We start from the raw sequence: 16,094 nt of genomic DNA, 5'->3' as shown, positions 1-16,094 counted from the left end.
AGTGTGACCTTGGACAATGCACCTTCCCACCCCTCCCTGAGACAGTCTCGCTGTCTGTGAAATGAGCAGTTTGGACCAATTTGTGGCCCTTAACCAGGGAAAAGCCTCGGAATTACCTGCAGGGCTTTTGCGAACTTGGACTTCCAGGTTCCATCCCCAGGAATTCTGAGTCCCTGGGTCTGGGGCTGCTCCAGGGATCTGTGTTAAAAACGGAATCTCAGGGGGCTGGCCCCGTGGCTGAGTGGTTGGGTTTGCACACTCCACTTTGGCGGCCCAGGGTTTCGCCGGTTTGGATCCTGGGCGTGGACATGGCCACGTCAGGCCGTGCTGAGGCGGCATCCCACATGCCACAGCTAGAAGGACCCACAACTAGAATATACAACTGTGTACTGGGGACATTTGGGGAGAAAAAGCAGAAGAAAAAAAGAAGCTCCATCAGTGGTTCTGACATACAACCCGGGTTAGGAACCACAGGACCCTCCTGGGCCTAAAGTCCATCGTTCCTGAAGTGCCTGGTCCCCTCCCACAGCCCCGTTAGTGCCTGTGGCAAGGGCGAGCCCCCTGCCCCCAGTAGGGGCTGAGTCTACCACCTGGGTGGGGTCCCAGTTCAGCAGCAAAGCTGGGGTGGCCTGGAGAGCAGCCGTGTGGGGTGAGGGGTCCGGCAAGTCTGGGGGTTTTCATCTGGCAAATGTTTGGTGAACGTGGCATTTGTAACTGGGAGGCAGAGCAGTTGTGAAAAGGGGGTCCTTTCCTGGCGTGTGGTACTTAGGGCTCCTCCTACCCCCGGGTAACACAGGATATTCTCAGGGTGACTATGAACTGTGTCTGAGGTGTGGTTTAGAAGGGCTGGGGTGTGCATGTCTGTCAGCCCCTCGTTCCTGCATTGCCAGGGAGAGGATTTTGATCAGAAAAGCCTCTAAGAAGCTTTGTTATCACAAATGACCCATCTCCTTGGGCACTGGCAGGGCCCCACCTGCCGGAGCTCATTCTGCTGTCCAGCCCACCCGCAGACCCCCGCCTGGCACAGCCACCTGGCTCAGTACCCTTCAGCTGGCTCTGCTCCCTTCTCTGATCAGTAGGAACCTGCCAGGGAGGCAGGAAACCAAAGTCCCTTTCTCCCTCCTGAGGCCGAATGGCAGAATCTTCCTTCCTGCCTGCAAGCCCCATGTTCCTTTGTGAGTTAGACTGGATTTGTTTTTCTCTTTGAAGAACACGCTCTGCAGTAGAAACTGCTTCCTGAAGGTAGGCGCAGCTCTGACTGACCTTCGCAGCCAGTGCCGGTCCTGGCTAGCAGCACAGATGCTGGAAACGGGCAGGTGGATAAACCAGCCTGGCTCCTGTCCTGAGACCCAATCCCGGGGCAGTGGGGCTGTGCAGCCCCCAGCGTGGGAGCGGAGGCCAGCAGGCCACTGGGCACGAGCTTGTGAAGAGTCTTGGTGGTTGTCGTCGCTTACACATTTACCCACATCGGTTTGGCAGATGTCTTGAGGTGCTGAGTAAGCATCTTGTCAACTTCAACACAGCTGACAAAGTTGTGACATGAAGAATGTTTAGACTTTGCTGTTTTCCCCGACCTCCAGCTGATCCCGTGTAAGCATCGCTCCTCCTTCCAGAGAGCTGACTTGTGCCCCAGATTTCCCCATGTCAGCAGGAAGGGTCTCTGTGGGGTGAAATAGAGATTTGTTATCATCCTTATCCTCTGAGTCTGTGTGCCCGGCAGGAAGGCACGTTTTGTGTCTGGTTTGCTGCTGGCTTTTGGGGCTGGTGTCCCATGGGATGGAGTGATGGGGACAGATGCATGAGGATGGCTGGAGAATTTTCATTTTTAAGCTACTCCTCTTAGACACGAAAGCTTGAAAGTGGAATTTTCCTTCTTCTCAAGGCTGCCGTTCTTGATGCTTCTTCTCAGTTGGAGAGTGATGAAGTTTGAACAGATCCCTGTATCCCGTTTGGAATTATCTGAGTGTGAAAATCCTTTTCTACCCCTTAAAATTACTCCATCTCTTTTTTCCTCTTTTTAAAAATTTATAAACAGGGGCTGGCCCGGTGGTGTAGTGGGTAAGTTCACGTGCTCCCCTTCAGTGGCCCGGGGTTTGCAGTTTCGGATCCTAGATGTGGACCTACCCCTGGCTAATCAAGCCATGCTGTGGCGGCGTCCCACATACAAAATAGAGGAAGATTGACACAGATGTTAACTCAGTGACAATCTTCCTCACCAAAAAGAAAGAGAAGAAAGATAAACATAATATATGCCCATTGTAGAGAAATTAGAAACTACAAATATGAACCAGAAAGAAAAGCTTCTGAACACCACCCAAAGGTGACCCATAGTTTTGTGTGTCTGCACATGTGTCCCCATGAAAATGAATAGATGTAAATATGCATTTTTACAAAAAAAGAATTATATGGTAAATACTATCTTGTGATCTGCTCTTTTCACTTCACAGTATTTTGTGATCTTTTCAAGCTGTTAAACACTAAACATTGTATTGTCACATTTAATGACTGTGTGGTATTCTGTTATATGGATGGACTATGTATATGTGTGTGTGTTTATATTCATACATATTATATCTGGTTTTTTTTTTCTTACCCCTATTACTGGACATTTAAGCTTTTTCTGATTTTTTTGCCATTCTAAGCAATGATAAGATGTTTTCTAATTCAGTTCACTACTCTTTGCATGTTTTTCCTAATGTTTTCTTTGGATATGTTCTTAGAACAGGACTAGCTAACATGATCTAGCATTTACCACAGGCCGCTCTGCTGAATACTTTAAATATATTATCTATTTAATCCTACACATGATTCTGTACAGAAATATCCATATTTTACAGATGAGGACACAGGCCCAGAGAGGTGGCATACCTTGGTCGAGGTCACACAGCCAGCAAATTGCAGAGCCAGGATTGGAACCCAAGCTCTTTGACCCCAGAAGCTTCTGATACAAAAGGTTAGGTCTGTTCAGCCTCCCACAGTGTGGTTTAAGGTGCCAGTCTCCTGCTTCCGCTTTTCCAGCTCTTCACTGTGTGACTGCCTTGCCTGAGGCCTGGTCCCTCAGAGTGCCCCCACACATTCAATTGCACAATAACGACAGGAAGGGAAGAACTGGTGGTGTTTGCTCCATGCCGCTATGACCTAGATGTGGTTCTCAGTCCCTGGCAGGTGCCTTCTAGGGAACCATCCAGGACCAGGAAGATGAGGCCACTGGAGACCCACGTCAGGGGAGCTGTGAGCGTGTCTGCACAACTCGGCAGGGTTGGCCGGCCTGTGGGGCTGGGTTGAGGTGCGGCCAGGCTGAGAGCGTGCTTGAGCTGGGAGGTTCCTTGCAGGACTGGGCTCTGCCCCCAGGAATCCGTGCAGGCCCCTCTCGGGTAGAGCTGGGCCTGTGCATGGCAGCCTGAGCCCTCAGCAGTGAGAGCATTGGGAAAGGGAAGATGTGAGCGAGGGGCAGATCCAGGACAGGGGCTATGGAGGTGGCTGGTGAGCAGCTAGACTGGGCAAAGCCAAGGCCAGAGCCCAGAAGGTAAGGTCTGTTCTGCAGGCACTCACCAGTGAGCACTAGGGGGTCCTCCAGCCCCGAGGCGAGACCAGGGCCCTCTTCTCATCACCCTCCCTGTTCCCAGCTCCTCGGCAGTGGCTCTGCCCTTTGGGGATAACGAGAGGTCCAGCTCTGCCATGGAGCTGGGTCCTGGGACATGGCTGGCCTTGGGACACTGGCAGAACAAGCATCTCTAAGGAGCAGAGGCTCAAGGATTCTCGCCTTGGCCACCTCGCGGGGAAAGTGTGTCTTGGCCCTGCGGAAAAGACGGCCGGGAGCGCTTGCCCTCTTTTCCGCTGAGTTCTCTCTTCCTGATTTATCCATAGATTGAGCTTGATGATCTGACTCATATTCATTCCACTAATCACGCGAGTTATTTCTGCAGTTTAGGTCTTCGAATAAGTGCACTTGGTTGCTGAATATGTGATCAGCCACAGATTTCTCATTCTTTAAACCCAGGGAGCGGAAATGCCAACATAGAAAGCCATTCCACAATGGCAGAGATTTCCGAAGCACTAAAATCAGACGATTCAAAGCTCCGGCCCCTAGACCTCCCATCGCACTGCCGCTTGGCCCGTCAGCGCTCCCTGCAGAGCCCAGGGTGGGGGGTCTTTATCTGGAAAACCCCGGGGGGATGACAATCAATAGGTAATCTGCTCACATTCTTTTTACTTAACCCGAGAATTGGTCTGCCTCTGAAGTAACTTGATCTGGAGGAGAAAATGCACTTGAGGGCTTCCAAAGGGTGTAGGTCTGCTGGGAAAAGCTGCCATGGGCTTTGAGGTTGGAACGGTCAGCGTCTGTTCTGGCTGCCCAGAACTTCGCTGTAACCTTGAACCACAGCTTCACCTCTTCCTCCGTATCGTCATCACGGTCGTCACCAGCAGCTGGGCCCCAGCGTCAGCGGAGCAGTCACGGGACAGGACTTATCATCCATTCGTTCAGTTTATCCAGCGAAGCAGTGTTGAAGCCTTATAGAGTTCCACGTGTTGGAGTGGACACTGGAGATTTCAGAGAGAAACTAGACCTGGGCCCTGCGCTTACATTGCTCTGGCTCTCATGAACGGGAAGATGCTGGGCTCAGGAAACAAGTGTTGGAGTGGAAAGGACCAGGCGGCGCTGGGCTGTTTCCTGTCTGCGGGTGACGGGATGGACCACGTCAGAAGTCTCGAGCCAGCTATTGAGCAGACGCTGGTTTTGTTTATTTCTCTCCGAAGCCTTCGGATGCTGCAGGGTGGGGCGGGCTAGAGCTCGGTTGAGGGAACACTTGTCCCAGCAACAGTGGAGTGACAGCTACACCACGTACCTCGTTTGGATCCTTCCTATCTCCCCGGGCCAGTAACACTAACTCGCAGCCCCAAAGCACGGAGGAGGGGATGGTCTCCAGCCGAAATAAGTATTTTGGGGCAGAATCCAAGAGCGTGGCCTGAGATAACAAAACATACAGGAGCCATAATTCCAGGACAGCCTTCCATCCTTCCAGACTGACAGTCTCATTTTGTTTGCCCTCAAAATTTACATGGTTTTTAAAAATCAAACCTAGTAGAATACTATAAATGACTCTTAGTTCTTTCCAGGTGGCCCCTTTGAGAGGCTAGTTCACGTTCCCCGATGCTGTGCAGCCTCAAACAGCTCTAGCCTCCCATCTGAGAACGGCGTTCAGGAGCCGGTGCCTGACCACGCATTATCACCGCCTGCTGATTTGTTGTCATTCACCAGACTGGGACCCCAATAAACCCTGTTTCTGAAAAATAGGTCTCTGCCTGTCTCTCTGGAGATTCAGAACCTGAGTTAGAATTTTGCTTTGCCGTTTGTTATTATCATGACATTGGGCAGATCACTCGGCTTCCCTGGGTTTGTTTCCTCATCTGTGAAACGGGCGCAGTCCCATCTCCCCCGGCTGTGCTGGCATGACACAGAAGTACCTGACCTGGTGCTGGGCGCCCTGCAGTGCTAACCTCTCCCCGTCTCTCTGCACCCCACCCCCTTGTTTATGAGAGGACGCGAGAGATGTAGAAAGAGTGCTGGGGTGAGCGGGCAGGAGGCCTGTGTGATCCTAGGCCAGTAATTCACCTCTTGGACTCAGTTTCCTCATTTGTAAAATGGGGAATTGTTTCCTAACTTTGGCCAGCCTCAAAGGGTTAGGGTTAGAAGGGTTAAACAGGAAGAATCCTAAGACAGTTTTTTTAGATATAAAATGTTGGACAACTGCGTGCGTGATCTTAGAATCTGAGGCCGAAGCGAGTTCAATCCCAAGTCAGTACCAAGTGGCCGCTGTCTGGGGACATGTCTGAGAAGGTCCCTGGGGACCCATTCAGCTCCACCTGGGGTCTGGGCACTTGCATTTTCTAGCCCAGGAGCTGTGGGAGTCCACAGATCTGCCCAGATGAAACACAGCCAGTGTCCGCTGCCTAGCAGGAGCCTGGGACCTGCTAGGCTGAGTGACCACAGGGCTCTGAGCAAGGGGAGGTTGGAGGGTGGAAGAATGTCTGGCCCCTGCCAAACAGCAGCTGTCTCAGTCGCTTGGGGCTGCTGTGACAAAAATACCATAGACTGGGTGGTTTTAAAAACAAACATTTATTTCTTACCGTTCTGGAGGCTGGGAAGTCCAGGATCAAGGCTCCAGCAGATGTGTTGTCTGCTTGAGGCCGGCTTCCTGCTTCATAAAGGGCCATCTTCTCACTGTGCCCTTACATGGTGGAAGGAGCAAGAGAGCTCTCTGGGGTCCCTTTTCTAAGGGCAGTAATCCTATTCATGAGGGCTCCACCCTCACGACCTGCTCACCTCCCAAAGGCCTCACCTCCTAATGCCATCACATTGGGAATTAGGATTTCAACATATGAATGCAGGGGCACGCAAACATTCAGTCCATTGCAGCACCCTTGAACAGGGAACATCTCTAGGGAGGGAACAGGTTTTCCTTGGAAATGAAAGGCACGTATGGATGGCAGTCCCTGCTGCTTTGGTTATTTCTAAGATGGCGAGGCTCTGGTTGTAGGTGGCGTTTCCTGTTCTCAAAGAGAAGGGAAACCCTGGGACCTGATGCAGGCTGTAGAAGAGGTGACCAAAGACCAAGCAGGCTGGTGGAGTTTAGGAAAGTCCCATGGGACCATCTACTTATATTGCAGTCATGACAGTGGCAGCTCCAGGGTCTCAGGGCTGGCATACAGTAGATGCTCAATAAAGTCTGTAGCAGCAATAAATGGATCAGTGGAAAGTAACAGTCCTGGACTAAACCAGCACTCCAGGGACTAACAGATATTTCTTACCCACGCTAACTGTCCATCTCTGAAGCCCGTGCTCCTAATCACATCTCTGTAAGGCCTCTTCAGTTGTGTTTGTCAATCAGGTGTCATTGCTGCCCTGCTCTCTTGGTTACAGTAAATGTCCCTTAAGTTCAAGAGCCTGGGATCTGGTGAGTGGAGGGTAGGGGAGACCATGCGTGAAAGTTCGTTGTTCCACACGCTCACCAGTGCTTGGTATTGTCAGTCTTTTTATTTTTAGCCTTTCTGGTGGAGGAAACACTACATTATTTGTTGAACCCCTTGAAATGTATTTATTTATTCATTCTGCACTTTTGTTCAGTCCCTACTCTAGGCTAAGCACTAGAGAGAACAGAGCCGAATAATCGTGGTCTGTACCCCGTGGGCTTGCGTTGGACAGCTGGGGTGCAAATCCTGCCTGGCCACTTCCCAGCTTTGCTAACCTTGGGCAAAGTCATCTCACTGAGCCTCAGTTTCCTCATCTGCAAGATGGGATTCATACCTCAAAGAAATGTTGTGAAGATTAACTGTGATGATGTCTGTAAAGGGCTTGGCCTACAAAGAGATTAAGTCGATGTTGGCTGTGAGTGTTATTCATTCATTTTGTCTGCTGGCTGGCAAACGGTAGCAGGCACCAAAGGTCTCAGAAAAATCTGTGAGAGAAGAATTTAATAAAAGTAATAGCTAACATTTATTGAACACTTACTGTGTGCCAAGTGCTGTTCTAAGTGCCTTTTATATATTACTATTAAAAATTCTATTGATTTCCGTAATGTTTTACAAATTGGGAAAAGTCCATGTGGTTTGATTTTCATAGCAGAACACATGGTTGTAATTGTGTATGAACCCAGTGGCTTTCTAGGAGCATGAATCTAGAACCTCAGAGGGAGTGAGCTGGGAACTAATGACATATACTTCGCCTCTTTGTGGCTGTTTAGTGACCTTCACGTACCTGCTCCTGCCCTCTGTTCAGAACCTGAGGGCTAATAACTTAAGAAGGTGAGAGATCAGTGTTTGGTATAGTTGGAAGGGTCCTGGGTTCGTGCTTCCCATACTGGGATCCTTGTCACTGAGAGGTGTGGTTTTAGGGTAGGTCTCTCCCCTCTCTGAACCTCGGAGTTCCCAGTTGTTTAGACTGATGAACTCAGCGTATCAGTTAGCTACTGCCATGTAACAAACCAACCCAAAACTTAGTGGCGTGAAACAAAGGCCATTTATCATTTCTCATGAGTCTGTGGGTCTTGGCTGGGCTAACTCATTTGTCTGCAGTCGGCTGGTAGGTCACCTAGGATGGCCTCAGTTGGATGACCCAGCTTTGCTACATGTGGACCTGGACTTCTTCTCGTGGCAGAGACCAGGGTCCACAAGAACAGGTGGAAGACTGCATAGCCCCTCAAGACGTAGGCTCAGAACAGGCACACACACGTCCTTCACATTCTGTCCATCAGGCGAGGTAAGAGGCCAGCTGGATACACGGAGACAGACTCCATCTCTTGATGGGAGCAGCTGCTATGTCACATTGCCGAAGCCGTGGATACAGGGAAGGGTGGAGAATCAGGAATGTTTTTGCAACCTACCACACTCAGAGTCCTTCCTACTCTAAAATCTCCAAAATCAAATCGCTTGTGGATCAGCCTAGAGAAAGAAGTTGGATTCCCATTGTCTCAGGCCGAGGGATATGCTTTTCCTGGGTCTGAGATAAACTGGCCAGGTATCCAGTCACTGTTGGTGCTGAGCTCAGCTCCAAATGGACAGAAGTAAAGGACATGTTTTTACTCTGTCACTCGCTCTGCATTTATTGAGCACCACCTGTGTGCCAGGTACTGAGCCAAGCCCTGAGGAGCTAGACTAGCCCCTGTTCACAGGGCACCCTCAGTCCTTTAGTATAACAGGCATGTGCATGGTGCGTGTAGCATGTAGCATGATGCATGTAGGATGTAACATGATGCATGTGCATGCTAATGCAGCACACATGGTGTTCACGGGCTCACGGAGAAGGCCCTCCTGGGGCCTGTTTAACACCAGCGACGTCCCTGCAGCCCGGTGCCGAGGCAGATCCATGGGACTCTTTTCAGACCACATACAAATCAGGAAGCCTTGGGGCCCGATGGTTCCGTTTAAACTCCGTGGCTCTGCAGTTAGACAGCCCTGTCCAAACCCCCGCAGCACTGGGCAGCCAGGAGATGGAAAAATAGAACAAGGGGTCCAGCGCCAGCGTGCGGGTTTGATTAGTCTCCTCCTGTGCTCTAGGACTGTCTGTGTCTGCTATTTGCAGCTGCAACCCAAGGCTGCAGGTTACTCATGCACTTGCAAGTGACTGGGGCTTCCGAGAGTTATATAAACCTTCCATTTCCTGCAGCCCCTCCTCAAACAGACACCCAGCTGGCGTTTTTCCTTAAATACCACTCACTTTTAAAAGGGGGAAAAATGTCGGTGGCATTGAAATAGATCACACTTGAAAATGCAGAGTCGCAGAGAGTCCGTTCAAATTATTCTCCTAATAGAGTTCTTTACAGTGAGGAAGTGACGAGTGAACATAATCGCTGCTTTTGTCATCTGATCAAAATCTAAGGACTGCAATCCGTTTGTCTGCGAACGTGTCTCTTCGGTACAAATTGCAGTAAGCAATCCATCCCCAGGGTAAATGGTCTTTAATTAAAGTCACTCACTTGTCTCTTGGGGTTGGGGAGAGGGGAGGGTTGTTTGAAACCCCAACTAATATATATAATCTCCTTCCCTTCAAAAACAAAAAAGAATAGATTTTATAAAATTACATTTTTTCCTTGATTTGATGATTAGGGAAAAGCTTTATTTATAGGCAAAACTATTCAGGCTCTTATTCATGAATAAAAATTTTGGTAGTAAGGCCCCTGAGAAGCCGTAGGAGAATTTCCGTAGCAATCCTGGTAAAAACGCGTCCTCCAGCATTGATTTTTATAGCTGAAGTGCATTATGTGTTTTGCGTGAGCTTTTGAAAGCTTAGATAAATGAGGTGGCTCAGAAAGCAGATAAAAAAAAAATGGGAGGAAATTATACCGATCCAAAAGAAGATAAATGTCCACTAATTCCCAGGTTAACGTTTTAGACTCATGTGTTTTTATAGGGGGATTTTCACAGTGCTGATAATGTGAGATTGCTTTACAATGTCACATACCAGGTACAATCAACAAGGCCTTGTTTGAGTTCTCAGAGTAAGCTGCACTTGAAAGGAGGTAGAATTAACGCAACAACCTGGTGGTACCCTGGCACCTGTATTAGATGGCAGCACTACCCCTAAGATGATTTTTTTTTTTTTTTGAGGAAGATTAGCCCTGAGCTAACTACTGCCAATCCTCCTCTTTTTGCTGAGGAAGACTGGCCCTGAGCTATCATCCGTGACCATCTTCCTCTACTTTATATGTGGGACGCCTACCACAGCATGGCTTTTGCCAAGCAGTGCCATGTCTGCACCCAGGATCTGAACCGGCAAGCCCCGGGCCGCTGAGAAGCGGAACGTGTGAACTTAACTGCTGTGCCACCGGGCTGGCCCGTAAGATGATATATTTTAAGGGTGACATTGACTCTCAAGGTCAAGTGTGTCAGTTTGCCTTCCCTGAATTGCAAGAGACAAAGGCTTAAACTCATTTGGTTTAAGCCCAAAAGGAATTTACTAGATCACTTGGTTGAAATCATTAGAATTGGACTTCAAACACAGCTTGATCCAGGCATGAAATGAAGTCACCAAGACTCAGTTTCTCTTTCTCCATCTCTGTGCTCTACTTTCTCTGGATTGGCTTCACTCTCATATTGGCTCTTCCTTGATAGCAATTTGGCTACAGCTACGTTAGCTTCCATCCACCCCATTCGTGTGTGGTATAAAAGAGCTAGTGCCACTTTCTTGATTATTTCAGTTGAAGTCCCAAGATAAGCTCTGAGAAGCCTAAATTGAGCCCATGGCTCTGTCTGTCCCTAACTAATCCCTGTGTCCAGAGGGATGAAAGGTGTGCACTGGCTGAGGTCTAGATCACACGATCGTTCCCACTGCTGAGAGTGTGGACAGCCCCATCCCAAGAAGGACAGGGACAATAAGCCAGGGACGAGATATCTCATTGTAGCTTTATTTACACACACCTCTCTCTCTCTCAAACACACACACACACTTCCCATTACCCATTGTTTCTATTACAGTTACGTAAAAATATTGATTATTCAGTGTTTAGCACCATCTTCACTGTGTACACACTCTTCATGGCTGATCCTGGTACAGTACAATTTCTCTCTCCTTCCTGTGTAACTGTTCTCTCCAGGGCTCAGAATTGTGCTGCTGGTTTGCTGTGTCGTGTAAGTGTTTATCGCTCCTCATTCCCACGCTCTCCCCTGGTTGTGTGAATCTCCTCTCAGTGGGTTCAGCTGCGTTAGGTGTTGCTTCAGTTTCATCCCAAGTCTTCTGACCGGCTCCGTTCTGGAGACTTGACCCCTGGGCCTGCTGCTTGATTTTTACAGCTTTGTAGTTTTTAAAACAGGAAATGTGAGTCCTCCAACTTTGTTCTTCTCTTTCAAGATTGTTTTGGCCATTCTGGGTCCCTTGTATTCCCATTTTAAGATCAGCTTGTCAGCTTCTGCAAAAAAAGCCGGTTGGGTTTTGAGAGGGATTAGGTTGAATTAGCTTGGGGAGTATTGCCATCCTAGCAATATTAAGACTTCACTTCATGAATATAGAATGTCTTTCCATTTATTTAGACCTCCATTGGTTTCTTTCAACAACATTTTCTGGTTTTCAGTATACGAATCCTGCAATTCTTTTATTGAATTTATACCTAAGTATTTTATTTTCTTTGATGCTATCGTAAAGGGAATTATTTATTTCATTTTTGGAATGTTCATTGCTAGTATATAAAAATACAGCTGACTTTCTGTATATTGCTGTATCCTTGCTGAACGCATTTATTAGTTCTAATAGTGTTTTAGTAGATTTCTTAGGATTTTTATATGCAAGATTACGTCCTCTGCAAACAGAAATAGTTTTACTTCTTCCTTTCCAATACGGATGCCTTTTATTTCTCTCTTGCCTGATTGCCCTGTCTAGTATCTCGAGTACACTGTTAAATAGAGCTGGACATCCTTGTTTGTTCTTAATCCTGGGGGAAAGCTTTCAGCCTTTCACTATTAAGTATGATGTTAGCTGTGAATGTCTCTTGCTTTAAATCCCCAATTTTCTGAATTCTTTGCCTTTCTCTTTCTTGGTTTGCTCCATGCAGAAGCTTTCTGGAAAACAGTGTATTGGGGAGGGGTGGGTCAAATATTTGAAACTTGCAAAATCTGAAACTCTCTTTTCTACTCTCATGCTTAATTGATAATGAGGTCGAATAACAAAGTATAGGGTGGAAGTCATTTTCACTCAGAATTTTGAAACTGATCCATTGTTCCTAATTTCTAACATCCCTGATGAGAAGCCTGGTGCTATTCTGATATCTGATCATTTGTATGTGACCTGTGTCTTTCCTCTAGAAGCTTATGCCATCTAATCTTTGTCCTCAGTGTTCTGCAATTTCATAGTGACACGTCTTACTGTGGGTTAGTTTTCATTCATTGTGCTGGGAAATCAGTGGACCTTTGCACTCTGGAAACCCATGTCCTTCAGTTCTGGGAAATTTTCTTGAATTCTTTCTTTGATAATTTTCTTCCCTCCACTTTCTCCATTTCTTGAATTCTTACAGTTTGAATGTTAGACCTCCTGAGCTGGTTCTCTAATTTTTTTTTTTTTTTAATCATTTCTAGCTCTCTGGTTTTTCGTTTTTTTTGGTTCTACTCTGGGAAATTTCCTCAAGTTTATCTTCCAGCTCTTCTATTGCGTTTTTTGTTTCCAGAGTTCTGTTTTGTAAGTGCTCTCTTTTGAGCGTCCTGTTCTTATCTCACGGTGCAACATTTATTTTCTTTTGTCTCTTGGAGGATGTTATTTTTTGTAATTTCCTTCTTCCTGCAGAGCCTCTGTGTCCTCTAAATTTACTTGTCCTGTTTGTGCATATGGATGCCTATCTCTCACTTTAGTTTTTCCTCAGATGTTTGGGGATCCTTGGCTGCATGCTCATGTTAAATGTGGCGCAGAAAGAAGATGGTTGAAGGTCCCGTGTGGTGTGTGGGCTCTGTCAGAGGATGCTCACTGTGGGGGGATCTGACAGGGCAGCCTTGATGTAGGTTTTGCTTTCTAGGGCTGGTCCGATTCTGCATAGAGGATGTTTCCATTCTCCTTCCTAGAGGTGGACTCCTGGCTGCAGCTTGCTGAGAGCCAGGTGGGCAGAAGGGCTGGGGTTCAAACTGGGGCAGTCCGGAAACTGTCACCTAACCCCCTGCTCTCAGGATGGTGCCTTCTGCCTGGTACCCCACGGTCCAGAGGCCCTCTGTCTTACTGCTCCCACAACTCAATCTCTAGTTTTCATCTGGGATGAGAGGGGACATTTCCTTGGCTGGGTAGAGGCAAGGATAAGATCTAGGGGTCATACTGCCTTTTAAGCTGACTTTCAACAAATCCTCCTGTTATTCCACTTCCAGAGATGCCTGGGGTTGCCGCCAGCTCCAGGGCCTCTGGGGTTGTCTCCTGCTCTCAGCATCGCGACTTGGATTCTGCTTTCTTGGCTTTGCTAAGTCAGTATTACACGTCTCTCTCCTTCCCAGCTGCCAAAACTTGTTGCTGTTGTCTTCTCCCCTTTTTGTTTTGTCCTTGTGGATTGATGCCTTTTTAAAAAAATTCTCATTCTGTTGTTTTAGTGGCGTTTCTGGGGGGAAGTGAGGCTCATGCATTCATCCCACCCGCTCTCTTTAACCACAATCTCTTGCTCCTCCAATTCTTTGCTTCCCTGAGCCTCCCCATCATCATCATCTGTAAAATGGGGCAGATGATCCCTGTCCTGACAACTGCCCAGGAGCCTTTGTGAGGATCAGGTGAGTTTTTGTGTAAAGATTTACCATTCGAACACCAGGAGTCTAAGTGATGCCTGGCTGAGGGTAGAGGGTACCTTCTAGAGGCCAGGACTGGAGGACAGGCCAACGCAGGCTGAGGGATACGGAATCAATTATCTGTTGCCACAGTGATGCTGTGTAACAAGCACACACAGACCCCACTGGCATGCAACAGGAAGTGCTTATCTTGCATGGGAGGCTTCGGGGCTCAGCTGCTCCAGGCTGGTCGGCTGAGTGACTGCCGATCTGGAATGGGCCCACCCTCGTGTGTGGGGGTGGCTGACTGTGGACTGATCTAGGCGACCTTTGGCTGGGACGACTCAGCTGTGCTCCGCGTGTCTCTTATTTTCATCAGTCTAGTCCATCTGTTCTCATGGCGATGGCAAAGGGGCAAGAAAGCAAGTGGACATGTGCTGGTGTTTCTCAAGCCTCTGCTTACATCCCGTTTGCTGTCGTTGGCTAAAGTGAGCCACACAGCTGAGCCCAGGGTGAGGGGACGGGGGGGACACCTTGCTCAGACTGGCAAAGGGCGTGGACACGGGAGGGGTGAGAAACCGGGGCCACAGATGCAGCCTCTCTACCCGGGGTGCCCAGGCATGATCAGAGTGCCCCCCATCCTGGATTTTTCTTCTGCTAAACCCAGAATTCTCTGCCTAAACCAGGAACTTACGATCCTGCCACCCAGATTTATATTCAGTTGAAAGAGTCTCTCCTTTACTTACTACTCGGAAGGAATGCTCTCCATCTCTGAAACAATCAGAAATGATCTCTACAACAGAGAAGCGCGCTACCCCGGCTCGGGCTGGGGCCGTAGATCACAGGCAACCGATTTAATCTGCTTAATTATTTGATTCAATCAGAAGTTGGCTTAATTATTTTCTTGCTTCTCACCTCTTTTGAATCCATTCTGGAAACTGATTATGTCTTTAACACCAGCCCAGAGATAAGCGTTTCAATTGGGAAATGTAATTAGCCAAGGAAAGTGAACGTGGGCGCTGCCTTTTGTCAAAGCACCATTAAAACCAGACTCTGGTCGATACAACTGGCATGAAGACAAAGGGCGCAGTTTGCTCCTTTCTGACTGGAGAGGGAAGACCCCGCAGGCAGGGGCGGTTAGGCATCTTGGGATCTTAGCAGAAGGAGGTTCATTCATTCATTCACGAATGAGGCATTTCTAGGCAGTTCTGGGCTGATGCTGGAGATGCAAAGGTGAATTGGCCGTGTCGCTGGCTCCGGAGGAGCTTTCCTCCCAGAGGGCAGGATCCTCACGTGATTTGAGGGGCAAGGGGAGGAGCCGCTGACTCCACCTCTGGAGCTTCACAGAGCAGGTGGTGTCGAGCTGGGCCTGGAAGATGAGCCGGAAGAAGAGAAGTGCGTTCTAGGCAGAGGGCACAGCCTGGGCGAGGGCATGGCGGGGTGAGAGCCCAGGAGCCATCCTAGTGCAGACTAGAGCGAGGCTGCCCAGGCCCTCCTGGGTCTCCCAGAGCACGGGTGCGCAGTGTGTCCTTGGGCCATCCCATCTCACCTCTCAGCTCTTCCCTTCCCATCCTGATCCTCCTTCTCCACTCCACTTGGCCTTTTAGAAGGAGTTCTAGGATCCTCCTAAACTGTTTGTTCTAGCAGAAGTTTAAGAAAAATGACTTGTGAGGGAGACTCTGAACAATCTGAAAGCTGGGGGACGGTTCAGGGCAGTTAAGAAACAACCAGTGTGCACTCAAGAGCTGACAAGTAGGGGGGCGGAGAAGGAGGGCATTCTGGGCAGAAGGCACGGCCTGGGCAAGGGCTTGGCAGTATGGGATGTTGAACTGAGGGTGACTGTAGCATGAAGTGAAAGGTGAGTAATGAGCTGCCCAGGTGGGCAGGGGCTGGGTCACAAAGGGCCTTTCTGAGGGTAATTGGAGACCAGGTAATCTCGGCCTTGGCCTCTGTGGTGGGGGGACTGCCGACGTGGGGGGTTCTGTACCCCTGCTTGGGCTGTAGCTGCTGCTCAGCCCCTCTCCCACGAGTCTGCACTGTTTCAAAGCTGCACGTGCTCAGAGCAGCGGTTGCTGGTTTGCTTGGATCTCTGCCTGAGCCTGAGGCCTGTCTGGAATGTGGTGGGGTGGAGAGATCACCTGGCCAGGTGGCTCCTGCACCTGGGGAGAGGGCAGGAGGACCCCCTGCTGCCACAGTGCGGGAAAGGTTGAGCCACCACACCTGCACTCCACTGGCTCCTGTTCACCTTACAAGGAAAAGTTCAGTGAAGAGAGACCATGAGCTGACAGAAGTGGCCAGGCCCCACCTCACTCTGAGACAGCCACCCACTGTCTACCAGACCCCACCCATCTGATCCATGCACACTCGAGTTTTTAATG

General features: G+C 48.9%; 1 protein-coding gene across 2 annotated transcripts in view; it reads left to right on the top strand.

Annotated features, from left to right (window-relative positions):
- Nucleotides 1-16,094, top strand: part of MAN1C1 (mannosidase alpha class 1C member 1) — a 135,065-nt gene that overhangs the window by 65,817 nt on the left and 53,154 nt on the right. The window contains exon 1 of one of the 2 annotated variants that reach the window (XM_070610664.1): nt 10,995-11,124. The exons of the other annotated variant lie outside the window; for it this stretch is intronic. The gene's annotated coding sequence lies outside the window, so the exon portion shown is untranslated. Of the gene's footprint in view, nt 1-10,994; nt 11,125-16,094 lie in introns of those variants that run through there. 2 annotated transcript variants of the gene reach the window in all.

The sequence above is a fragment of the Equus przewalskii genome, chromosome 2 (genome assembly GCF_037783145.1).
Source record: "Equus przewalskii isolate Varuska chromosome 2, EquPr2, whole genome shotgun sequence".
In the NCBI taxonomy this organism is placed as follows: domain Eukaryota; kingdom Metazoa; phylum Chordata; class Mammalia; order Perissodactyla; family Equidae; genus Equus; species Equus przewalskii.
The sequence above is the reverse complement of the archived record's forward strand: the minus strand, read 5'-3'. Positions and strand labels throughout refer to the sequence as shown.